Genomic DNA, 21024 nt, shown 5'->3' on the forward strand with positions numbered 1-21024 from the left:
GGTTCACTTGGCTGCAATCTGCAAGAAAGGGTGTCTTCAAGTATGGTACATGCACGATGTGCAAGTATGCACATACCAATACACAGGAATTTACTGACTCTAGATGAATTAAAGTGAGGATCAATGAAAGTATTAACTGCAGATTTGTCTAAATTTGTCATATATGCGATTCTATGTGTTTGGCATAAAATATATATCAGTAGTACAATACGGGAATTGAGATTTGGTAGTCGCGAGCATATTGCAACTATTGGCAGTCAGGATCCCATATTCCCTTTGGCCTTACATTGGCAGGTGACACATCAATTGGAAAACAAAAAAGACTTGCAGTTTATTGGCCTGAAAAAATCTCTCTGGGGGGAAAAAAAGGGGGTGATAAAGAACTGAAACAATGGAATCCAGGATAATGGGTAAAATGCGAACAGAGCATGGATTGAACACTGACCAGGAAATGGTGTATTTCCTATGAGAACCAACAGGCATTGTTGTAATTGTATAGTGTAAGTTTGTCAATATAATCCCACCCACAACTTACAATGAAAAGAATGCATTATTTATGCCCCTGTTGTCATGAGCACCAGGCATATAGTCAGGGCAAGCTGGGTGGAGGCTTGGCAGGCCTGGCATAGACACACAAATACCCATAGCTGATAGCTTCCCCTAATTAGCTTGGTATGGTCCCTTCCTGGTATTTTGAGTTACTTCCTGTTCCTTGTTACCACTTCCTGTTGCCAAACAGGAAGTGTATGGAAATTCATGTGCTCTCTAGTGTTTGGGCGTGGCTGGCTATATAAGCCTCGCCCCGGATTCCTACAGTGCTTCGTGTTGCTTTCTGTAAACTGCATCAGCAACACACTCACCGTGCTCCTGCGTCTGCTTACCTGCTCCGGATCTTTCTCTGTGCTTCCTCCAAGCAGCAATCTTCGTCCGGACACGAGATTACACCTGCATCGACATTTGCAAAAGAAAGAAGAACATTACTCGATGTGCTTGAGCCAGTAATGCTGCGCATACTCACCAGACCTGCAAATCAGTAACGCTGCGCATACTCACCGAACCTGCAAATCAGCAATGCTGCGCATACTCACCGGACCTCCGAGATTCTTCCCACTGCGCTGAATCCAGGTTCGTAGCTCGAGCACTCCTCAATCCACTCCTGCAAAAGAAAGGAGAGATATTACTTAGTGTGCTCGAGCCAGTAACGCGACGCATACTCACTGAACCTGCAAATTAGCAATGCTGCGCATACTTACCGACCCTTCTGAGTTCAACACACTGCGCATACTTACCCAAGGTACCTTTGTTATCAGAAACACAATCCGAACAGTACCAAAACCTGAATTTTCTGAAATCCCAGCGCAACATTCACTGTGTGGAAAAGCTCCTTGCTAGTGAAGTAACTAGCACATGGAACACTACTGCACTTGCAGTGAACTCTGAACAGTGTGTGGCATCAGAACTTGGCAAACAGACATTGGCCATCATACCTACGTGTGTAGGGCTACGTATCCTCCCAATAGGATCGGGCCCCTGCGAAGACAGGATGGAGTGCGCACCCCACTAAAAACCAAGTGGGGAACATCACAGCACATTTCTAGGGAGTAGGGAGGGAGCTCCAGGGAATCAGGTTAACCCAGTTCTTGGTGTGGATCTTTTATTTGACAGGTATTCCTCTGGGTTGGAACAAGGGAAGTGTGTACTCGGGGTCAAAGGAGGTGGTCCATCACTCCTGCAGAGACACAGGTGAGTGTAACACCTGTATCTAATTCAAAATGGGATTTTGTTTTGTATACAACATTTTCATCTGGACTAGCTGTATTCTATCAGTGAAATGTAACCATTTGGATTATAGAGGATCACCATGGGAATAGATTTTACTAAAACATAGCCTAAGAAGGTCATTACAGCATTAGGCTGGGTACCATAGAGATACTTATACATAAGGACTCTGAGACGCATGATTGGAAACTTGTTGCTGGAAAACTGGCCTGCTCTTTGCTTATTGCCAAACTTAATGTAGCGACAAAGGCGATTTGAGACAAATTGTTAGGCTATTCCGCACATGACTGCAGTATAACCTCCACGTTTTGAGGAGTTTTAAAGTCTGACATGCTTATTAAGAAAATATGGGTAAACTGTTGTCATTTAGGAGAATGTGAAACTATTCACCATTAGATGATAAATATATAAACGGCAAGTCATTCAAGGATGCGAGTATGTACATTCTTACACATGGGCGCCTGACAGCCTCCAAAATGGCAGCAAGAAAGTCTGACGTCACGCGTATAACGTGACGAGTCACTTTATGTTTACATAATAAATACATACTCTATGATGCCGCCCGCAGGTAACAATTGCATGCAGAGCACCAAAGAAAACACGATCCTTCGATACAAAGAAGATAAGTCCGGGTTGATTACCATTGATTCCAAAACTTGAAGAGTGTTGAGAGACGTTTGTTGTAATTATGTGGTGGTGGACTTGTACAGTAGAACAAGTTGAACTTGAGGAGTGGTTCTTACAATGCTTAGAATGCACAGTTGTACATAGTTATATAAATGGAAATGGGATACATGGATTTTAGAGTATTAAGACATTCTAATATGCTAATTGAGATGCAGACTGATCATAGTAGCCTCTGTATGTATATATATATATAGATATATATATATATATCTATATATATATATATATTTACAGGACCATGGGAACATTCTGACTTATTGCCATTTTCACCTCTGATTGATCTATGAACTAATAGGATGTATAAGGTGAGTATGCATGGGATACTACACGGCAATCGTAGCAATTATTGATAAGGATAGTTGAAGCAAGGTCCAAACTAGCCCTAATGGGGGCTGTGGGCACAACTAAGCACATTGACCGGCACTAATTATCACCAGTAGATAACTATGGAAGGTAAACAATGATTAACCCATCACACTGTATGGCTCCGATTTGAATACCTAAGCGGTTTAGAGCATGTAATAGGTTTACAAGGGATATTGCACCAATACAGATTGACACCAGAGGCAATGCCAAATTCGTAAATGATAACTAATTGTGTGTAACAACTCTTAGTGACTATGCTCTGCTATTATCTCTCTCTCCCTACCAATCGTCCCTTTTGCCAACCCAATAATATGTCTGTTTTCATTTGTATTTATGTTATATATGGGATTGTGAACAAATGTATATTTTTTTTAATCTCTCTTGGTTGATATCCTTCATCCTGTATATTGCCATTAGTGATTGCCAGGTTGATGTGGTAATTTAAACTTCAGCAGATTTTGTTGTTGACTATAGCCCAGTTTTGAAAAAGGCCTTCGTGCGGACGAAACACGTGTCAACCTATATGGGCATTTCGGATAAAATACGAATGTCCATCTGAATCTTAAATCTTATTGACTATCACATTTGTTGGAGTATCTAGCGTACCATTGGGGTACATCAAAACAATTTACATTATTTTTAAGGGTTGGGCATACCTTAAGATACTCAGGAGTGACGGACAACTTGAGACAATTAAGAAATTTGTGGCGCAGAGAGACAGGAGATAACCAGGTTTTTTTCTGAAAATTGCTTTTTTTATGGTCCAGCAAAAAAGAGCACGAATGGAAGGAACAGCTGGGTTTTAGCAATGTATATAACTGGGAGGGTGTCTTGCAGGGGAACACTTGCGTCCTTCTCAAACAATCTTTACTGTGTCCATTAATACAGCCCAAAACTGTAGTATATTTTCATTTTTATAACAAGCCTATAATATTGATAATTCTGCGCGGCAGGATTGATGTATGAGTAAATCTGGCAAATTATGATGGTATATTTTGTGCTTATGCACCGTCAATGGGAGGTTTCACGCCAAAATCCCAAGGCTGTTCTCCTGGACTAGCTTCCTCCTTGATTCATCTGCAAAAAGGTATGCCAGATGTATTTACATGTGAGTGCTGGATTGGGTCAAAACAGTCCTCTTAAACCAACAATTCAGATTCTGGGTGTGAGTGGGCCCCTTTAGGCAAATATTAACCCTCTGCCATGGATTTACTCTTAGACATAGTGCATCTATTTTGGGTTCATTGACCTGAACTCGGCATTTGATTGCGTTACCCGCCGCAAGTTATGGGAGATAGTACATGCTATGAGGATGCCTAGAGCTCTCCTTGCTATCAACATGAGAGCAGGGAGTGAATGCGAAGGTGACTGGGGGACTGTGGTTGGAGGGGGGAGAGTAGCAGTGGTGTTGAGAGGGCAGGGTATCTATGCCATGGAGATGGAAGAGAGTGGTAGGGTGTAGGTTAGGAGGTCAAAACGCCAATGGTCTTCAAAAGTTTGCGTTCTTGAGGCCATCTGTGGCATTAATGAATGCGTTGTTCCAGCCTAATCGAGGTACCCAAGGTCAAATACATCATTCGTGGGTAGTGTGACAAATCTGAACACTTCGTCCCTTTGTCCCTCCTTCCCTGGGGTGAGCCACCAACTTTGAGGCTTAGGGAGGTGAGCTCGCTAAGCAAGACACTCTCCAGGGGTCTGGGAAAGTGTAACCTAACTGGGAGTGACTCCCCTCTAGAGGGCAAGGACTCCCATTCCTATAAGGTACTCGCTAGAGTACTGTATTTGCTGGCATGGGAATGGAAGCTACTGATATTGTTGCTGTGGCTTGATCTACCTGGTACACTAACCTACACCCATATTGTTGGCTGCAGGCAATGCTGGGATACCCAGGAAGCCAATAGCTGATGGAGATTACCACACATCATGGAACTACAGCGGTGAGAAAAAGGACGAGGAGCTTGGAATTGGAGGAGTAGGAATAAAAAAGGAAATAGGTGACCCTCTCATGTTCGAATGTCCTGGAGATACAGAACCATGCTGAGCCATTCAGCCAGCGGTAGAGTGGAGCAAGAAGCAAAGGAGAGAGACGCCGACGGACCAACTTTTTGATGCCAAACATGCCAAACAGGAGAGAGGAGTGGGGGTAGTAGCGAGACAGTCTTGCTTGGTGGCATGACCACACAGCAACCGTGGTAGGTTCAGTACCGACGCCAGACCACGACAGGGACGTTAAGTACCAAATTCCCAGACAGCATCTGCCGAGCGGGGTGGAAACGAGAGTAAGTGCTCTTGAAGGTAACTCCACAGAGAGGGACAGATGCATACATCCCGATATTAAGCAGAAAGGAAAGGGGCTTAAGGAACAGAAGTGAGCTAAGATGCTGGAGAAAAGAAAAGGGTTACGGGAGCCCGAGATGCCCATTTGATGGACATGGGCAGACAAAAGAGAGAACCTGCTGAGTTGAGTGAATCAAAGTGCCAGAAGGCCTTTGAGAGCGCTAGAAAAATAAGTCCTGTTTTTCAAACCATGGAAAACAGGGAACCATTTAAGTTGGAGAAGCCAAAAGGGTTAAAGGAGCCTGAGATATCTGATTGATGGACACAGGCATACACCCAAGATGAGAGCATGATGAGTTGAGTGAATCGGAGTGCCAGAAAACTTGGGAGAGCCAGAGAAAATTAAGTAAACTTTGCAACCCAAGGAAAATTGGGAACTTGGGGGGTTCAACTTAGCTATATCCAAAGAAAATTAAAGGACTCAAACAAAGTTGGTAGATGCACACTAAGAGGATAATTTCTCCCTTTACAAACTGGAAACTTCGGTTTGGTACAAAGATTTAAAACCTATTATGAGAGATATGAAGAGAGGACTGAACTTCATGGTGATCAAATATTTAAATCCACATTAGACAGTTGCACACTGTTTAGGAATTAACCCTAGTCTTTCTGGCCAGAAGAAGCCTGAGGGGAGAGGCTACAATCCTGGCCTACGTTTAAGTTGCTTTTTCTAAAAGTGGTAGGGCCAGATGGTGATTAGGTTTTGGACTAAAGACTATTTTTGAATTTTGACAACTGATGAGCACCCTTAGTTTAGTTTATTAGGTAGGGAAAACCCCTCATTGAAATAAGGATAGGTATGAATTTCTTTTAGTTCAATGAACACCCGTGAAAATATTAAACCATAGCCTGACTCCTTCTGGCCCGCCGCAGTAGACGCAACTTGAAATTGGGTAAGGGTGTTGGAAACCTGAAGGTGCTCTCAGATCTACTTCCAGGGATCTTCTTTTCAGGTGACAAGGGAAAGGCCATCACTTTTGGATCCTGACCCTGGGGATACGCAAGCATGCAAAGGATCACTTGAGTGGAGGGTCCTTGGAAATTGGAGAGAGGGTACCTAAATGCGAGACACGGTATCCCCCTTTTCTAATACTGACCTACCCTTATCTCCTTTAGCCTTTATGAGCTATTGTTGTATCATCCCCACTAGTTTTCCTTTATGTACTCCTAAGAAGAGGCAACAAGGAGCAGTGCAGATTTCCTATTGCCCACACCACTCTGTTCTGTGACGAAGAAGAAGTTGGGCATGTCACATTAATGGGCTTAAACAAGGTCAGGCATTCACCTGCAACCCATTATTAATGAAAGATAGTATAAAATGTGGAAGACAGGGATGCATAAAGAGAGGTGTAAGAAGCATGAGAGATGCAGGTGGTGCAGAAGCAGAAAAGCCGAGACGCTAATGTGTCCGCTGAAGATCCCGGGAGTCCTCCCGAGCAGACCCAAGAACTCTTTTGGTGGAGGGCAGAGAGCAGAAGCCATTAAGGAGCAAAGGCAGAGACCAGCACGAAGGCCAGCGTATTTGGAAGGATTCATCCAGCGAGGTCGCTGTTATCGGCGGTCGCTGCTTCTGTGTAGGGGGGGGAGCTGCCGAGAAGAGCAGCAGTAACCCAGTAACACTCCCAAAGAGACTGGGAATTCCAGGGTGCTGCTAGGGGCTGTTAAAACCATATAATGGAACCTTGCTAATATTGAAAACTGAACTTGATGAGAGGGGCTGCTGTGCCCGCATAAGTAAATCATGTGAATATTCAATGCCACACCTGATGAGTTTGTTGAGCTTGTGCGAGCAAAAACAACACCTAATCAATGCTGAACTTGATCAAAGGGGCTGTTGAGCCTACAAAACTAAACCTAGGAACTTTGAGGCCGAAATTGATGAAAGGAACTGCTGAGCACATGCAAGTCAAACTTGTATCCTTTGAATACTGAATTGTTTGAAAGGCATCATTCAAGGTCACACACGGTAAAGCTATACCTCTTAAATGGTGAATACCAACAAAGCATTGTTAGAGTGAAACCAAGTGAATGTTGCAATGCTGGATATACTACGTGACCAGAAAGTTGCTACTTGAACAGAACTACAAAGTCTTAACAACGATACAAACAGTCTGAGGAAATCTAGTGTCCTATGGTCGGAGAACACGTTGGAAGGCATGTGAAAATCTTGCAAGGAAAGGAGTGTGTCTTGTGAACTAATAAGCATCAGCTTTAGAAAACGTATGGTTGCGTGATATGTGATGGGTGGACCGCGTGGTCTGACAACTGCGCCTAGACCACAAATATTTCCGACAACAAGGCTCAAAGCAAATGTGGATGCTTGTTGTGTGACCTGTTCTGAGTGGATCATTTGGTATGACAACTGTGCCTAGACCAAAAATCACAAACTGTTAAAAAGCAGCAAAGAGATGAATCATTGGTGAAGTTAACCAAAGAAAGGGTCAAGTAGGCCCCGTGATCTTTTGTGAACTGGTAAGCTGAAGACATTAGTAAACTGTTGAAAGTTAACTTGGGGAAAGGAATCACACAACCACAGTGTTGTGTAAACTTGGGGGAAGAGAAACCCGAGACCAGCAAGTGATGTGAACTGTGAAATTTATGAATCTGCAGAAGGTAAACTCAGATATTGATCAGTCCTTATTGCCACAAGACTACATTGGAAGTATATTGATTTCGTGAAAGAGAGCTTTAGAAGAAATTAAAATTGCCAATGATTGAATATTTACTTTGAAACACTGATATTTGGTTGAGAGCAATTTCCCAACTAGTTTTGTTGTAGTTGTGAGAACAAGCATAGGTTTTTGACAGACTTGTGGTTTTTGACTTAGACGCACACTTTCCTTAGATTTCTTTAGGCCGGGAAATCCCACCATAGCATAGGGTTAGTTGGGCATTACACCATTCTGATAAAAATAAAAGGTTTGTTTGAATATATTTCCGCTGTCTGTTTCTCTCTTGATAAGTCCTGTCTCACAAGGGCGATAACATAGTTTGTTTTGAAGCTTCTCCTTGCAAACTGACAGATGTATATTCTCAAAGGTCATGGAATGGAAGCATTCAAGTTTTATATTTTGCCACTTTCATAATTATAGTTGGTTATTCATAACCTTCTTAATACCCACAGGTTTCTAAGCGCAGACCCGGTGATCGACCCTGTGTTGCTTTGCTCCTCGTCGCCTTGCTTGCAAGGCGAGCGCATTGCCCTTGAGCTATCCTCCCGAGATATTAGACGCAATTAGAAAATATTCAGCAAATGTTTTTGTCACTTTAACATTGGGCAGTTCAAAAATGGTTTTGACTCAATCCAGTTTTACACTTTACGACAAGCCCCCATGTGTCACTTTGCATTATTCGTAATGTTCTGTTTTTACCTCTCAGTATAGATAGGTCGTGGGGAGTGCCCATCACTGTCACACATTCATAAAGTCTGGGGTGAACATCAAGATATCCATTATCTGAATGAATGATTTGGCTGAATTTTTTATCTGAGCAGTGAAGACAGAAGTTGTGAACATCCATAAGAAGGATACTATGACCCCGATTCATGGAATAAAATTGTGCGGAAAAACAGGCACTTCTGTGCAAAACGGACGCAAGCGCCGTTTGCCGATTCATGGAACACATTGCGCGTGGCTTACCCGAGAAATGCTCTAAATCCGCGCGGGACAAGCACATCACAGCGATAGCTCGAACGCCTTGCACGAGACACCCAGCAAAGGCGCATACCGTCTTGCGCAGTCACCCAAAAAGGGGGCGGAACATGTGGAATGGGGAACAAAAAGCAAAAATCTGGGCATTAGGTGGGAAGTACCGCAGTAAAGTGCTCGCAATGCCCACATGCCCGCTAACACGTATTCATGGAATCTAACAGGGCTCACCGGCGTGTGGAAACACGTCTTCCATGCGAAGGCAGGCGTAAGCGTCACTGCGCACCAAAAACAATGCATAAAAAGACAGCGCGAAAACAAACGCGTGTATACATCTACGATGAATGTGCCATTTTTCGCAGCAGTGATTGTGGGACACCGCAGGAGGAGGAGGAGGATAGCCAGGGCATACATTTTTTTTTTTTTACCCAGGACCAGCCTTTTTGGGATGCCTGATGACCAGGTCTATGTTTCCACCTCATATCATATTAGACCTGGTCACCCACCCTGTGCTCCCAAGCATTGAGCCCCTTGGAAAAGGTGCTCAATGTCCTGCATTTTCTGGCCACTGGGTAATTTCAATGGACAACTGCCATTGTCGCGGGCATCTCACATGCCACACAGGCCACACAGTCACGCTGCCTACACCAGGTGTTGGCAATCATGACTGCTCGCCCCTCAGTCCGCAGGCACATATACATGCCCAGACCACTTGCAGAAAGGCACGCCATGGTTCAGGATTTTGATGGGGTGATGCAATTCCCAAAGTGCTTGGTGCCATCGATTGCACACGTGACCCTAGGTTCACTTGGGGCCACAGAGCACATCTATCGCAATCGCAAGCACTGACATTCAATCAACGTGCAGGTCATTTGTGATGCCAAGGGAATCATAACCTCTGTGTATGCCAACTATCTCGGGTCCACCCATGATAGTTTCATATTCAGAATGTCGCCCCTACACCGGGCCCTGGAAGCTGGGAGGCATGGCAACACATGGCTCATTGGTGAGTACAAATGGCCCTGCAAATGCATGCATGTCTCGCACAGACCGAAACACACCACTGACAAACCTTGTCACCTCCACAGGGGACAGTGCCTACCCTCTGAGCACCTAAATGATTCCAATACGGAACCCCACCACACCACCCCAGGTAAGATATAACGCAGCCCACATTGCAACTCGGGCCATAGTGGAGTGCTCAAGTCACGCTTCCGCTCCCTCGAACACTCTGGTGGCGAGCTACTATTTGCACCACCAGTAGTGTGCAGGATCATTGTGGCAGCATGTGTCCTGCACAGCGTTGCAACACAGTGTGGCATACCGGTGAACATGGTGGTGGCCTCCGCTTTTGGCACAATTTGTCATCTGAAATCCAACCCCTGCAGAGTGCACACAGGCCTGGCACATTCCAGGCCACAATCGATGATGCCAAACCTTAACACCCTGAGAATGTGTCTTTGGAAGTGCTACATTGTGTACATCCCTACAACTCAAACCTACCCAAACTGGCATGCACAAAAGGCACACACTGAAGTTGCTGTATGCCACTAACCCTATGCAAAAGTACACATCCATATGGTGGTATGTCACATAAACCCTCAAAATTGACATGTCACCTACTTGCCTGCACCATGCCATGCAATGTGAAAGTGGAAAAAATAAATGACCACCACATAACACTACTGTCTCAAAGTGGAGAACGACAAACAAATCTACTCCTGAAACAACTCCCTCTCACAAATCAAAAGAACAATGTACTCTGGAACATCAATTGCCCCGTAGAAACACAAACACAGGAGCGAACAGTGATATCCTGTCTGATAGCGAGCAATCAGAATACGACAGTTGCCTCAACATGTCCCATGGTACACTGCTATTGTCAGTGTGGCTCTGCCAACTAAAGTGGTCATGGAAGTGCAAATAGCATGAAGGCCACCAACAATAGAGACAGGCAAGCAAATTACTGAGGAATCACAATAAAAACATAATGGTCCACAATGTTAAAAAAGGGATGTCAACGATGCACTGGCCATACAATCATGAATGTACACACAGCTTGGACTTCAGACTGTCCACACATATCATGGAAGCCCATTGCCCCTGTGCAAGTTCATTTTACATGCTGCACTCCTTACAAGCCCATGGGAAGGGGAAACGGGAGTCTCATAGGTGTCCGGACCCCAAGCCACAAACCCGAGACAAGCCTGTATGGGCCCAGCTGGAACCTACAGTGGATGCCCTCAGATGCCACACATAGCAACACATTGCTACATAAATACACAATAGACAAAAAATAATACAAAATTCAAAGATGCCCATGGTGGGCCAGGGGTGGGGTGTGATGCCACCCAGGAGGGTGGATGGGCAAGGTGCACCTCAGCTGCCGCATGTGTGGATGTTGAGAAGGAAAATAAAAAAACCTTCCATGGGCTCATGGTCCGCGCGGCTTGCATGGATGGGGAGAGCCATTGCTGCTGTCACCACCCTGTGGTGTAGCATTTCAAGGTGCAAGTAGTAAGGGAGGTTCACCACACAAGGCCCTGGCCTGGTCCTCCATGGCAGCAGCCATGCGGGACTGAGATGTTCGCATCACCAACATGATGGCTCTGAGGTCTGCATGCAACACCTCACAGGATGCACGCAGTTCTGCTTGCAACACTGCATGGCTTGCACGCAGTTCCTCTGAAATGGTGTGTCAACTGTTGCATGTGCTGTTCTGACAGTCTACTGTGGGCTTCCTCGAGTGCAGCCAGTGTAGTTCGGGTGGGACCTATTCTCCTCCCTCAGGACAGCTCTGTGGGCCCGACCTGCAGCCATGGATGCATGCAGAGCACTCAGTTTTTCCAGTCGGCACCTGTTGCTGCCCACCATGTGGAGTCTCTGTGAGCGGCATTTGGACCACAATGCCTGCTGCTGGAGCTCCACCTGTCTGTCTGAGGGGATAATGGAATTGGCCACCCTTTCCATGCCCTGAGCGAACACCTCATAGGAAGCCCCCTGTTGTTGTGCAACAGAATACATGGCCTGCTCCCATAAAGAATTGCATGCTGCCTCATGGCCACTGTGTTGTCGGACCCCACATCTTCTTGGATCAATGAAACGTGGCCCTTGATGTGCTGCCACTGTCTGTGGCTGCAGGACTGCATCCCTCCCTTGACCACCTGCCCCAGGACCAGGAGTCAATGTAGTGGAGTGTGACCCTGCACCCGTAACCACTACAGTCGAACGTTGCAACACCGACTGGCCCTGTGGGGGGTCTCCCCCCCCCTACAGAAGTTTGGGAATGAACAGAACCCACAGTTTATTCACTCACCTGTGACAGCAATGTAGAATCCACGTCCATTTCACCACCCGAACCAAAGGCTTCCTCAGAGTCAGACTGACTCATGGACAGGATGGCCTGTAGCACCACAGGATTGTCGTGGACTACCACCCCACGTCCTCCACTGGTGTCAGATTGTGTTTCAGTCTCCTGTACCTCCTCTACATCGAGTGCCTCATCACCTGCACATGGACAGAAAAATACATGAAGACGCCTGTAAATACCATAGGCCACGCACATAGGCATCAAAATGTTATCACACAGCACATCAACCTACACACAGTCAATGCACATGCTCACGCACGTACACAGTCTCAATGGAAGGGGATTGTATCATGAAAGCAGCCACGGAAGTGTTAAAGGCCACGCAAACACATGTACTGCATGGTGCCTAGCACCTGCATCATACCCAATCACCTGACCTCTACAATAGTCATCTACATCCCCCATGCAAATACACAGATGCCACGTAGCACGGCCATGCCTGAAACGACAAACACCACGAGATGCAACTTGATGAGTACTGTCCAAGACCCATGTCTAAAGGCTGTGACCTGACAGGACATGGAAATCATTAGTCAGAAACACAAATGTGTCACAATGAGCTATGGTGGCTGAATAGAGTGAAGCCAGGCACACTGATACCATGATTCCAGGTCACATTGACAGCACGCAAGTGAAGTGCCATGTACAAGTGACATTTTGGGTTGGATTTGGGAGGGGACAGTGCATCAAGTGTGGACATGTGAAAATAAGGACATAACCACGTAATCTGGACTGTAATTTTTGCGGGATGATGCCAGTGGAAGGGTATGTGCACACATACGGTGTCAAGTTTTTTTCGAGTGGGTCAGAGGTATACAGGAAAGACCCTCAAGTGCGGGAGATGTCCAGGAGGCACTGCATGTGTACAAATATTTGCTCAGAGGACAGTGTTGCAGATCAGAGTGTTGGCAGGTGACACGTTAATCCCCGCCGTCATCCCAGACCCCAGCAAGGGAGACGAGGAGAGAAAGCACAAAACATGAGGAAGCAACAGAAGTGCCTACAGCCCCAGAGAAGGCACACCACTAGTTCCATCGAGGTTGGGAGGCTGTACCAGGGGGAGGAACCCGATAAAGATAGGCATGAACCACAAAACAATTGCCAATGAGTAGGTACTGAGGCAGAGGGAGTAGGAAAGGGGTGATTAAATAACATGAGAAGAATCAAACGTCAATGATGGAGATCAATGAACAGCGCCACCAGGAACAATATGGCCACGTGGACAAAGCACATGGATTTGAAATCCACCTACGTAGGCACAGTAATGCAGTGACAACACATTCCTAGTGAGATACCTGGCCCCAGGAGAACAGGACTACCCCCACAGTTCAGTTGGAGGTGACTTGCAGAGGGAAGAGAGTTGAAAAACATAAACCTGCTAGAAGACTTTGTAGTAGTCCACCATAGGAATTTACTGCACTCTGCAGACAGTGATCTACAGGTTGAAGGAGAGGAAAGAAAGTGAACCTCGGAGGAAGTGCAGCCGGCAGCGTGACCTCCCTGAGACGTCACAGTAGTAATGAGAGAAGGCAATTGTGGAGTGCACGCTCATCACAGGCCATCTGCCATCACAGGTTGGAGCAGGAAGAGGCCCAAGAGAGGCTTGACAGGGAGTGACATGGAATCAGTGACCCGGTGTGGTGATGAGGATTGTCACGTTGTGCAGCACAGCGTTCGTATGCAGTCAGCACAACAAGAAGCACAGATCACTCCACATTCACATGGCTCACCCCTGCCACTCATGTACATATAGGCACATCTGGCAGACAATCACACTACATCCAAGCTACATGCACATGTCCCTGACGCACATGTATAAACACTCACCGGACATGTCCTCATAATGTCGCAGGTCTCCCACGCCTTGGACCTGCTCCACATCGATCATATCACTGACGATCACTTCATGTGGAGTGAGTTGATCATCCTCTTGCGCTGGCCCACCTCCATTCGCCAGAATATTGGCATAGGCGGAACCCAGCTTGTCTTTGGCTCTGTGTCAGAGGTTGTTCCAATGTTTCATCACCTCAGGCGGTGGGCACCTCCCATAGCCCAAGGCGTTTATACGATCCGTGACACGCTGCCAGTGGGCCATATGCTGAGCAGGCATATGTGTGCTCCCTGCCTGAACAAGCATGTCATGTTTGTTTCCCAACATGTACTCTGAGGATGTCCAGTTCCTCCTCACAGAAGCTCCTCTTCCTCGGCGTGTTGGTCTGCTGTGCCATGCTTGGGGTTTGAGCCCTGTCTCTCCTGCATGCTTTTGCTTCTTCCAAGGTTGTGCAGACCCTGAGTGACTGGGGCTACTTGGGTCAGTAGGGGCTGGAGTACTGGTGGACTGTGCCATGGCATCAGCCACTGATGGCATGACAGTAGCTGCCCTGGCAAGTATCTGTACCTCGGTGCTGGTGCCAGTAATCTGACGAGGACATTTGCGTATGGGTCTCTGTGGACCTGTGCCTGGACCACCACTGTCCTGGCTGGCTGACCCTGAGCCTGGGTGATGGTAGCTGCAGCTGCCACCGCACTCTCATGGCCGTGGCTGGTCTGGACAGCAGGTGATGATGCTACACTGTGACCCCTGGTGCTGGTGTTGGCAACTTTCACAACATGTCCCTCCCCCTTGGAGATGAGGACGACAGCACCTTGGTCTCTGTGGACCTGTGCTAGGACCTCTATAGGCCTGGCAGTTGGCCCCAAGCCTGGGTGCAGGGTACTGCAGCTGCCCCTGCAGCTCCCTCACCGTGGCTGGTGGGTACAGCAGATGACAATGCTGCCCTGGGATCCTGAGTGCTGGGGCATCAGCTCCATGTCCCTGACCCTTTTGGGGGGCGAAGGTGGGGGTACAACTCTCCCTGCATAGCCCTGGCCACCTCGGTTAACTCTGCTCCCCTTTCCACTTCTGAGTCTCCCACTCATGGCACTGATGAAATAAAGCAATGGGTGGCACAAATACGAATCGTAATTGTCCTGGGCAATTTAAGTGAGTGGGGCAGTGTACTTGATGAAATACGTACTACTGTGCTCCAGCTAGGCTCAATGTAACCCCTGGGGTTAAAAATAATGGGTTGCGTAAAGCACAGGCACCCCAAAAGCAAAAAAGAAACTGGTATGCAACCCCTCGGTAGCTCAAGTGTAAAGTTAAAGCATTACGCAGTATGCTGTGGCACCCATCAACACAAAAAATGCATACGCTAGGTATACGTAGGGTACTATGACCTCAAAAATGGGGGTACACGCGACACACAGGGGCAAGCACAGTATGAAAATTGCATACACAACTCACTGTTTGCCTCGTAGAGAAAAAAAACAGGCGCGGGTGCGCTGAGGCAGCTCCCCCACCAAAACCAGAAGTAAGCACTGTCACAGTATTGGACCCCAGAATACTGAAAAGTCCACGCCTCCATCCGCAACAAAATGCACGTACAGTGCAATTTTGTCCAACGCACACCTTTAATCCGGACGCCCAACGTGCAGTGTGTGTCACGTAAGTTATGCACATAGGCCCTTTCCTCTAAATCCACGCTAACACGCTGGTTTTGCACGTGTGGAGTCACTCTGTTTCCGGCTGGCAACGCGAGTAACACAGAAGACCCACGCTCTTGCCTACCAGCCAATTTACCTGCCTCCAAGTGCCCCGAGCTGCCTCCTACGAGCCATCTGCTGCTGCCTGCCCACTCTGTGTGCCTGCTGCCCACGTGCCCTGCAATTCAGTGCCTGCTGTACAGCCATTGCCAGTGCTCCCGTCACTGTGACCACATCTGCTGATCCCAAAGACTCCCTACGACGTGCCATACCACCGCGCCACAGCCCAGGACCACCTTGCCCACCGACACTTGCCTCGGGTGTTACCATGTGTGACCCAACATCACCTGAGGCAAGTGGCAACCTCCCAGAAGCGAGGCAGAGGGCTGTTAGCTTCTCAGCCAGGGAAGTTGGCATCCTGGTGGAGCAAGTCCTGGGGCATTATGATGCCCTTTTCCATGGACCATCGCAAGTCGGCAAGTAAAGGAGAGGGGAGGATCTGGGTGGACATCGTGGGTGCCATCAACGTGGAGGGGGTGGCACCCCACGACTACACACATGTCCGCGAGCGCTGGGAGGACTTCAAGGTCAGGACCCACAAGGCCCAGCGCTTCCTCTAGGCTGGTGAGGACCAAGTGAGGTGCCGGGGCCGGTTGACCAACGACAACCATTGGGTCCTGGAGAGGTTCTATCCAGCGGTGTACGCTAAGGTCTGGGGTTTGGAGCTCTGTCTGGAGTCGACTGGTAAGTCTCCATGTGTTCTCGTACACCATGGTGCATGTGCATGTTGATGTGTGGTTGGAGTGTGCACCTTTGCCTCGTGTCTGGCATGCCTCTTGTACAGATGTCTTTGTACATGTTCCAGACAGTGCTGCATGTGAGTACGTTCAAACATGTGTGACAGGAATGGTGTTTGGGTTGCAATGCGTGATGCGCGCAAGCATGTAGCGACATGCACATGTTTTCATGCATGTGTCTGTACTAGGGCATGTGAGTGGTGTTACACGTGTGCTTTCATTAACATCACGGGCATGCATGGTGTACATGTGCATGTGTCAGGGAAATTAGTGTGTGACTGGCCAACACTCATGGATGTATGACACATGGGAATTTGAATGTGTTATTGACTCATGCTGCCAAATTGGCCTCATGTGCACTCTGACGTGATAGCTGCATGGGCTGTTACTTGACTGTCAGGTGATGAGTGTGAATGATATGTGTAAGTCCCATGATGCATGTGAGGTGGGTGTATGATTTTGAAGTGCTCACAGTGCCTTGTACATGGATGTGAATGTCTGTTGCGAATGATTTACATGATTGTGCATGTGTGAATGCCACTTCCCGGTGTGTAGTGGACGGTGATGATGGTTGTGATCTTTGACAGTGCCACTGATGCACATTTGCATTGTGTCAAACACACACATGTTCATTCCCCTGATGTTTGTGTTTTCTGTTTCACATCCACATCGACGATGGGAGAAGAGGGCGGAGAAGGCGCTGTGGATCAAGGCAGCAGGGATGCCTCCACCAGGCACCGACACAAGGCCCAGTCATCCTCCCAGGTACTGTCATCTTCCGGGAGCGAGGAGGCTGGTGCCGCATTGGAGTCACTGGCCTCAGCTGCTGAGGGTAGGTCCAAGAGGGCGAAGGCGGTGAAGGACTTCTCAGCAGTGGGAGGGACAGATGAGCCCACACAGGGCCAAGCACTGTGGAAGATGGTGGGGAGGCATGCAGGTTGGCGGGGGATGTGGAGGAGTAGGAGGCTGAGGCCACATCAGCCCAGTCCATGGGGCCCGGCAGGCATGATGATGTAGGTGTGACTGCTGCAGTCCACACTCAGGGGCTGGAGGCAATACAGGTCACCGTGGAGCTGCTGTGCTAATTCCTTCCCCTGTGACTGCATCTGTATGTACCTGCGGGCATGCCTCAGGCCGGACCCATCTGCAGGTGGTGGATGTATCCACGCAAACAGGTACACCAATACCTGCGGATGAAGCCATTTGGTACCAGGTGGAACTGTTGCTAGGCGGTATCATGAGGCGTACTGGCAACATCCGTAATGAGGTGCAGGCTTCCAATCGGGGGCTTGCACGTCATCACAATGAGGTCTGTTGTCTCTTGAACTGGCTAGCACAGTTCCTGGTCTTGCAATGGGTTCGTGGGCCGGCTACTTAAATGACCCCCTCCTCGTCTTCCTCCTCTGTCCACCAGTCGTCCTCCCTGCTGTCTTCCAGCCCAGATACCACCAGGGCCCCCTGCATATCTGTCACAACCCCGGCGGCCAGTCTGGTGGAGATCACAACCCTGCCAGAGTCGGGAGTCGAGGTGGAATCAGCAGATGTGGTCACCACGCAACAGGAGCGATGGCAATGGAGGAAGAGCTGGAACCAAGGAGAAGGGCACGTGCATGACAGCCCAAGGGGGTTCATCATCCTGGAGGCTGTCCTTGATGTGCAGGCACCAGGCATATTGGTAGCAGCAGGCTCAGAGTAGGAGAAGACAGGACTCTGGGCTTTCAACAGCAGAGGGGCAGGTATAGGCCATCAGGCAGGTGCCAAACGTGGATCTTACAACAAGGATGTCTTCCATGTTGGAGCATTTGGGCCAGGAGATCGGGGCAGAGTGGCAACGGGTGCAGGAGGCACAACTCGCCATGGCCAGGGTGGAGAACTCACTGCGTTGGGCAGAGAGGCGGACGGAGGTCCTCGAGTAGACTTGCAGGGAGTTCGAGAGGAGCATGGTGGAGTCCCTATAAGCCCTCCAGGGGAAAGCGGAGGCCCGCCTAGTGGAAGTGGACGCAGTGTTCGATGATGCCCTGGCGGAGATTATGAAGGAGAATGGTGAGGAGGAGGAGGACTAGTCCGCTGCCATTGTATATAGTTCTTCAGGTGTAGGTTTCATTTATTTTTCCCTTTTTTTTGGCCTTCTTGGACTTTGCTCCACATTTTGTACATATTTCTTTTTTAATGGTATTTTTTATGACTTCAAGACATGTTTTGGGACAATGGACCCTAATTGTTTGTAAATAGTTGTATTTTTACAAGATCAATTTTAGTTCACCATGGAGGAATGGTTTCCTTTTCATTTGTTTTCATTTGGAATTACATTAATGGACATGAACAACATGTTTCAGTTTTTCATTTTTAACATCCAATTTATTTCCATGTTCAGGTTCTTTTTGTTTTTTTTATTTTATTCATGCTGGTTCTATATGTTGTTTTCACTGAGTATGACTTAAATACTGATTTTGGTAATATATTTTTACCCGTTGAAATCAAAGTGGTGTCTGGTCTCGATGGTTTAGTGCAAGTTTCACTCTTCCTTGACTCAGTTCTGTGTACCTGATGTTGACCAATGTTGTTCATGTGTATGCACACATGCATGCATGTGTGATTTTAGTATTCTGATGCCATTGGGTATGAAGTGCACCGGGAATGTGCAGCGTGTGGTGGCATTTGATTTCACATGTGCTGCTTTCATGTATATTGGTCCAAGGTGTTTTTGGGGTGGGGGGTGTCCATGAGATGGGACCTGCCTGCAGGTTGCCATCGCAGGTGTTGGTGGGGGGGGGGACATGAGGCGCTGCCTGCCTGCAGGATGTGGTCACGGGCGGTGGGGGAAGTACATGAGGCGGGGCTTGCCTGCTGGTTGCCATCACAGATGTTGGTGGGGTGGGGACATGAGGCTGGGCCTGCCTGCAGGATGTGGTCACAGGTGATTGGGGGGGGGCTACATGAGGTGGGGCCTGCCTGCAGGTTGCCATCAAAGGGGACCGGGGAGGGGCAGGGGGGACATGAGGCAGGGTCTGCCTGTGTGGTGTGGTCACAGGTGGTGGGGGGGGTACATGAGGCGGGCCTGCCTGCAGGTTGCCATCACAGGTGTTGGTGGGGGAACTTGAGGTTGGGCCTGCCTGCAGCGTGGGGTCACGGGTGATGGGGGGGGTCCCCATGTGGTGTGGGCTGCCTGCAGGGGTGGTCATGGGTAATGGGGGGGGGTCCCATGTGGTGTGGGCTGCCTGCAGGGGTGGTCACGGGTGATGGGGGGGGTCCCATGTGGTTCTGGTTGCCTGCAGGGGTGGTCACACATGATGGGGGCTGTGATGTGGCTGTCCCGTGAGGAGGGGTCATCTTCCAGGGGATTTGTGCGTGTTTTGCGGGGTACGCGCTGAGTTTCCATGTGATTTGGCTGGGGTGCGGGTGGAGTGATCGTATGGGAACTCATTGCGTACCTCGGATGCACCCCAGCCAAATCATGTGGAAACTCATTGTGTACCCCGGACACACCCCAGCCAATTCGCATGGAAACTAGGTGCATGCCCCGTCTGCAATAGAGTTTCACGCGATTGGCATGGGGGGGGGGGTGTATGCTGGACCAGGGATGACAGAGGGGCTTGCGCCGTGTTGGGCATTTCGCTGGCTGTTTGCTGTGCGTGGGGGCGCTACTGTCGCAGCTTGATGTTCCTTGCGCCACAGCTAGTGATGCCTCGGTTTATCCATGAATATGCGTGCCATGCAATTGTTTATTTGTGCCACGGTTTGTGTGCGCATGGCGCATGCTCCTTCTCTGTGCACAGCACTTGTGCCTACCCTGCGCTTAATTCTATGAATCGGGCCCTATGTGTCTGCTCATATTTCATTCACATTTCAGCCCACTTATTAAAAAAATGTGTTTGCTCTCTGCTGGTGGTTGGCAGACTATTCTACTGATGAAGGTGTTATTGACTTTGACATAAAGAGCTATTGAATACAGCAATAAGTTTACGATTCTTACGTAGTTTCCTTTCCTTCAGTCAAGCCACACTATTTAAAAGTTTGTGCAGTAGCATCTTGGAGCCATTCTTATGCGCAGATTGGCATTTCCAAAATAAAATATCTCAGACCCAAATAACCGGACACACTCTAGAGTGTGGCAAAGTACTACTTTGTCAGCTCAAATAAAGTAGTGAAATGGTGTCCATACGAGATGCAGCTCATACACACACACACACTCATCTAAGCTTTCATTATATAAAGGCTTTATACTTCGATGTACGTCAGCTATGACATCGTATGTGGCAAACAATAAAACATATTGAGTGGAGGGATTGGTTAGAGATACATATACCTATATTATGTATTGGTAATTATTGGCGGTCCCTTGTATGGTAGGCACTCCTCGATCTACGTCCAAATACGTATAATACTGATTATGAAGAAATAACAGCGGATGGTTTCTGCAACATTGTATAGCATGCAGCTACATAGCCACTCATGATTGGTTGGCATACGTTCTCAACCTTGGACTTTCGACTCGCTAGTAGCACTTGAACAGAAC

At 48.0% G+C, this 21024-nt stretch overlaps 1 protein-coding gene across 1 annotated transcript in view; it reads left to right on the forward strand.

The window, feature by feature from the left end:
* Window positions 1–21024, forward strand: part of LOC138467243 (formin-2-like) — a 235273-nt gene that overhangs the window by 185374 nt on the left and 28875 nt on the right. The window lies entirely within an intron of this gene.

The sequence above is a fragment of the Ambystoma mexicanum genome, chromosome 4q (genome assembly GCF_040938575.1).
Source record: "Ambystoma mexicanum isolate Mex_15411 chromosome 4q, UKY_AmexF1_1, whole genome shotgun sequence".
Classification (NCBI taxonomy): domain Eukaryota; kingdom Metazoa; phylum Chordata; class Amphibia; order Caudata; family Ambystomatidae; genus Ambystoma; species Ambystoma mexicanum.